This window comes from Cimex lectularius, unplaced genomic scaffold, assembly GCF_000648675.2.
Source record: "Cimex lectularius strain Harlan isolate CLEC.00 unplaced genomic scaffold, Clec_2.1 scaffold262, whole genome shotgun sequence".
In the NCBI taxonomy this organism is placed as follows: Eukaryota; Metazoa; Arthropoda; class Insecta; order Hemiptera; family Cimicidae; genus Cimex; species Cimex lectularius.
In genome coordinates this window covers 549,114-555,895 of record NW_019392825.1, presented here as the reverse complement: position 1 = coordinate 555,895, position 6,782 = coordinate 549,114, and the positions used below count along the sequence as shown (strand labels likewise).

Genomic DNA, 6,782 nt, shown 5'->3' with positions numbered 1-6,782 from the left:
CCTCCTTTACAATTATTTAATTCCTCTATTAATATTTTTCTGAACCATCTTCACAATACGTTAAACAAATCTTGACATTCTAGGCATATACAAGTTTTTCGCCTACTCGTGTTACAAACTTTGCCTGTAGAGTACATTTGAAAAGGAACAAAAATGTCCTAATTAACTATGGTCCAAATCCCAACAGTTTCGGAGTTATTTCACTTTTTCAACATAATCTCTGGTGCGCAGTCACCTAGAGTATGCCAGTGTTGTTTGGTCGCCGAGTTCTTTAGATGGATCTTACATGATAGATAGGGTACAGAGAAAGGCCACGAAATACCTGTATTACAAATTATGCAATCACAGGAACTACCATCATTGCTCCTATGAAGCCCAGACTTGCTCTCGTAGGCCTGGATTCTCTGGAGAATAGAAGAGTTTTGGCTTCCGTTGTGTTTCTGTGGAAGATCCTAAATAATTTTATTGATTACCCGGAGATATTATCTTGTATTGGCTTTAGGGATTCCCAGCGTCAACCACGAACCCATGAATTGTTTGGTACTTCACGGCACAGGACCAAATACGGGTTACAGTCTTCAATCTCCACAGCTGTGCATTACTTAAATAAATTCGCTATCAGTGCGGACCCCTTCTCCTCGTCTCTTCAGATCTTTAAACAAAATATTAAACATGCTTTAAAATGTTGAGGGTTTATTTATTACTTTTGTTGTGTTATTTATTAATCTATTTATATTATTGATTTTTTGTTAAAAGTGTAAGCCCTTTTTGCTATTATTTTTACTGCTATTATTTTTATATCCTTTTTTAGGATTTTATATCATAATGATTGTTTTGTTGTGTTGCTTGACTGTCCTATGCTTGAGACTTGACCTGTTTGGACTGTAAATAAATACAATAAATACAATAAAAAAAAATAATTGTAACTAACAGGGGTAAATTTTAAATGTGATAGCTCTGACCAATGTCAAATGTTAAAATAATAAACTACAATTTTAATAAGCGTTTGTTTCATCATTTGTTGGATTATTGTCATTACCCGAACTGTTATTGATGGTGTTATTGACATTTAATGTCTAGGTAATGTGTAATACTGGGCCTCCAAAAATCTTTTAGCATGCGGACGTCTTTCTCAGAATTTTTGGATAGTGTCCCACCAAATTTTGTGGAACTCTAGAATTCATTTTTATACTCTACCCTCCATACTTAATTTCCGTATTGGTATTCGTTAAAAAGAAAGTCTGCTTTCCAAATTGCCCATTCTTGACAGGCAACTCGGCACGTCAATAATCTAATGCAATTTAATGCAGTTCTAAGTTTTACGATTATATTTTGGTACATTTTTTTATTATTAGCTTAAATCAAATATAATTATATGATTATTCAGAAATCGTGAGATGCGGTCGATGATGATGTAGGTTTCAGAAAAACATTTTCTTTATCGTGCTAACGTTTCGATCTTTATTGAGATCATCTTCAGGGCCTGGGATTTACAAACATTGTTTAAATTTAACAAATACATGTAAGATGTGGAGAAAAGTGAATTTATACAATGCAAAATATATTTTTTATATTCAATTAAATTATTTCTACTCACTCAAAGTGTTTGTTTTCTGTGTAATTGTGCCATTCTTGCGTGTCGTGTTGTGAGTGCCAGTGAGATTTTGCTGTTATATGTTTATATACGTTGGATTTTGAAGGGGTGGGGAAGGATAATTATATGTATGTATATATATAATAATTATATATATTTACAGCTGTACCACTTTTGTTATTAGCCATTGAAGATGGTCTATATTAGACAAAAACGCATTTGTCGAAATAAACGCCTATTCCGACTTTATAACTTATCCTGTAAGATGCTTTTAGTGAGTTTTTATTTATATTTCTTGCACGAGTTGTAATGAAGATTTGAGTTGGAGCGCTTCCCATGAAAAAATAAATCTGTTTCTCTGGAGTTCTGTGTGTGTACCCTCAAAACAAAGTCGCAGTTTAACGCCGGGAAAACACTTACTCGAAGAAACGCTATGCGACGCTACCCGATGCTACCGGACGGGGGTAATACAACCTTATGAAAAATTGGACTTTGGATTTGCATCGGGTAGCGTCGCATAGCGTTGCTTCGGGTGTGTTCACCGCTTAAATGGAACCATTGAATTGTTTCATAGTATTTTCACAGAACTCGTAATGTGAGCTTTACCTATAAGCCTTTATAAGCCCCAAAATTAAATAGCTATCGTGGTACTAACGCTTTTTAGATATTCCACTTCCACTCTATTGGGGCTCGCAGGATTTGAGCATGCTGGACTTATTTTGCTTAAAAAAACGTAGAATGAATAAATAAATTTCGTTTTCAATACTCATTGTTATCCGTTTTGTAATTTTATTTATTAATTCTACTTTATTTTTGTTATTATTAATTTTCTCGAAGCTCGCCGCAGATACCCTAGTTAGGGTCAGCGGATCCCCGTTTGGAGGGCCGGGGTGTAATGACTTAAACTGCAATTTTTAATAGGCGTTGGCTTCATAATTTGATGAATTATTGTTTTTAAGCGAGAGAATATTGACGATATTATTGAAATGTAATGTCTATGTAATATGTAATGTATTTATTTCCAAGATAGATTAAATTGCAGATGTTCTATTATACAATCTTTACATTTCATTTTACAAATTACGCAAAATTTGTATTTCCACGAATAGTGTAACAATTCCACTATAAATAATTAAGGATTTTGATAGAGAGAAGAAAATCCTTTTATTTTCGTGGAGGGTTGATCCCGAGAAGTGGTCGGGAATGAAACGCTAACAAATATCGGAATCGTCTGAGAGAGTTGATCACCATTTCCTCAATGGCGTTACTAGCTAAAAAGACCACTGGAAGCCCCACAAAAGACCTGGAGCCTCGTTGCAACTCCGGGCCCCTTGCTTTTATTTCCAAGCAACTCGGACAAAAGCTCGGACCGGAGGCTGCGTGGTTTGCGGAGAGAAACTCGTACCGCAGAAACCCCATCCGACTGCAATAACGGGCTCTAAATGAACTCTCAGTGTATTTTAATGTCCTTCGCCCTGTTTTAAGATCCTCTTTCATCCTGAATAGAACGATACTTCGTTTTCTCATTTCGCATTTAGCTACGAAGACGCTTTTATATGCTGGCTCCAGTGACAAACACGATATTAAGGCGGTGCCTAATGGTTCATCAAATATTTAGTTTAACTTAAAAATATTTAGAAATCAAAACAACACGATTCTGAGATGGAACATTAAATTTAATTACGGCAAATAACTATTTCTTTTCTTAGCCAATTTTCTTTCCTGATTTCCTTACCAATCAATTGTATCAATGTAGAGATTTAATAGGATAAATATTAATATACAAATCAATAATTTATTTATTTATGTTTTTTAATTATTTTTTTCTTTGACCGCGGCTTCCGACATCTAGGTCCGACATAGCCCCCAACTAATTCTATATTCTATTTCCACTTTCAAACAATACATTCATACAAATAAATACATTCATACACATAAATACATCCATACAATACACTCATTCCGTGTGGTGGGTAGAGTACTTGATATTCCTCCACCGATCTATACTTAAACTAATCTAGATTGGGGTCGATGGAGTACTTTTATAAATATTCCGCCATCGACCCCGAACACACACTCATACGCTCTCAACGTTCGAGGGGCGATGATGACGTTATATTTCACCCTCATCCCTCGCCATTCACGCTAATAAATACATGCACTCAGACAACATATAGACACACAACACATAAGATATATTATGTACAATAAAAAAAAAAAAAAACCAATTTCCCCTAAAAAGCGGAACAGGGATTCTGAAATTCGCTGCAGTGCTCGAGTACTATCTTCAGATTGGATGTCATGCCTACACACTCCCTGTAGGAAGCCAAAGCATGACCAGTATGTGGGACACATCGAGCAACTTTTCTCTGCATAAGGGGCACCTGCGCGGGCCAAGAGCAGGTACCCGTGTGTCAACCGCGTATGGCCTATTCTTAATCGCGTAAGGACGATTCCTTGTTTCCAGCTAAGGTTCTCGGGGGGGGGGCATCTACGAATCCTGCTCTTGGCGCGCAAAAGCCTCTCGGACGACCCGGCCCACTGTCTCTGCAATCTTTCTTTTATCATGTTCTTTACTGCTAGCTTGGCGTCAGAGGGCCTGGTCGCGATGGTCCGGTCTGGAGGGTGGGACGTCCTGGCCTTTGCAGCTTTGTCCGCACGTTACTCTGGTCTCCCTTCATAACGAATAAATTTTTCGCCTTTTACTAAAAATTTCCGTGGAGGGAGACTCACTGATAAGTCTGTAACTTATTGGATTTCTTATACTTACTTAACTTCATTATCATTCTTAATCTTTTCGACATAAGGGAAAATGGCTCTGCAACTCATGTACAAAGTACGTACGTACATAAATTGTGAATCGACCTAAGTTTGCCTCGTAACACGGTATTTCTATCAGATCCTGCCTCATTTACACTAGCAAGAACTTTCACACTATTAAATACATTCCAGATGGCTAGGAACCTACATATTATATACCCAATTAACAATTTGGGTGGCACAGGGATTTTGCCTACAATAACTGTAAAATATATGTACAGGTTGAGTCAATTTTGGTCCACTATAGAGAAAAGCCATTAGTTGCGAACAGATCAGTCATTTGACACTTTTCCTTTTCCAAAAACAGAGGTGAGTCAGATTTCAAAGCACCAAAAAAATGCATTAACATAAAAAAATTTCTGCATGTACTTTGCATTAATCGCATAAATTTGAGTGACTTTTATAAAAAAAAAAAACATTAATTAATCTTTTCTTGATGAACCTAATGAAGTTTAATTATTACAAACTTCATGAGAAGAGGAATACTAATGAAATTTACAACTCAATTACTCATTATATATGCCATTAAAAAAAGTTAACTGTAATAATTATGTCTTATGTCATTAGAATAAACACAGTAAAGGTTTTATAAGAAAAAACTAACATTAAACAACTAAATCTTTTTTAAAAAGATAGTTCCTACTCTGAGTAAGTTGTTTTGCAACGATCCGGATTTCGAGCCTTTTGGAGTATCATCAGATTGAAGGACTTCTACCACTACGTCTCTCGACATGAATTGCCAAAGTGAACCCGCTGATACCTCCGCCAACGCGACGTTCCAATTAGCAGCTGATTTTTTTAATGGCGCTCAATTTGAACGTGCGAAACGCGGAATTTATAACACAAATAAATATTATACTAGGAAAAACTTAATATTATTAAATTACTATAAAAATAATAACAATTAAAATAATCAGTTTAATTATTTGCATGTTTGATATTATTTATGTACATATTTAAAATGGGAGGTAGATCAAAAGCTGTTATATTATTAATGCATTTATCACCATGTTCAATTTTACATTTTTTAATTCAAATTTCTCAAACCAATCTAATTTTTTCCCTTTGTTGAAACTATGTAACACTCTTGTATTTAGATTTGAAATGAAATTATGTTTTGTTTCTTTTAGATGGTCCTTAAATTCCGAAAATTTGCTCGATTTAGGCAAGTGTTCTTTTACTCTTGTTTTTATTTCTCTACCGCTTTGTTCTATATATTTAATATCACATTCATTACAATTGAGTTGGTAAAGCCCACTTTTTGCCAAGTTGTCTACTTTGTCTTTAGGTTTTGAGAGGATGTTTTTAAGTGAACCCGTACTTCTAAAAGCTATTCTTGTTTAAAAATTTTACTAACTTTTTCCGATAATTCACCAATGTATGGTGTACCATAATAAACGACCTAATAGAAATAGACGTATATAGAAAACCCACAACTACAGACACTATGATACCAACGGATTCTTCCTACCCATGGTCCCAAAAGGCAACAAAGGGAAAGAATTAGCTTGGTTTGAGAATTTTTTTTTTACTTCATTTATTTGTATCTACAACTGTACATGTATTATACAACCAGCAGATTGGATTTCGGATTATGTGTTTGGCATTATGGGCGATATAGAGAAAGCTACCCATTGGCAGCCGCTCTGGATTAATGAAATGATATTAATCATTTAAGAGGTTTCTTATCCATATTCTTTTCAGACGTTTACGTGGTAATTGTGGGGAATGGAGTAATCGTATTTGTGTGTTGGTGTGATTTTGTAATTTACTATGAAAACGTCTGTAATATGTTTTGATGGATGAAAAAGCTGTTGGGATTTGAAGATCTTTGCGAAGTGTATTATTGTTTACATAAAAAGGGGCAGAAACAATTAGTCTTAAAATTTTGGATTGAAAACTTTGTAATCTTTGAATATTACAAATTTCAATATACTTCATATACTTGGCACCCGAACATCCAAATAGGTTGGAGTAGGTATGTGTATGTCGAAAGTTTTGATTTTAATAGTAATTTTGATTGTCGGTTGAGTAGGTAATAAAGAATTTTAAATCGTTTCTTCAGTGTCTGTTTTTTTAATCGTGTGTGTGGATTCCAAGTTAGCCTTCTATCAAATGTAAGTCCTAAATAGGTAACTTTGTCGGATTGAGGAACAGGTTCATTGTATAAGTATATGCTAGCACAAGTCTCATGACGGAGTGTAAAGGTGATATGTTGTGACTTTGAGGGATCAAACTTTATTTTCCAAAGATTACTCCATTTTTCAATTGTTGATATGTGGTTTTGTAACATGAGTGAAGGTTGTGTAGAAGAGAGATGGCTTGTTAATATGGCGGTATCATCTGCGTATGTGGCGGTGAGTGTATT

General features: G+C 35.0%; 1 non-coding gene across 1 annotated transcript; it reads left to right on the top strand.

The window, feature by feature from the left end:
* The first annotated feature begins 4,255 nt into the window (after positions 1 to 4,255).
* On the top strand, positions 4,256 to 4,371 carry LOC112127439. The gene has a single exon (XR_002910571.1). It is a non-coding gene; the product is annotated as a U5 spliceosomal RNA (small nuclear RNA).
* The last annotated feature ends 2,411 nt before the right edge of the window (positions 4,372 to 6,782 follow it).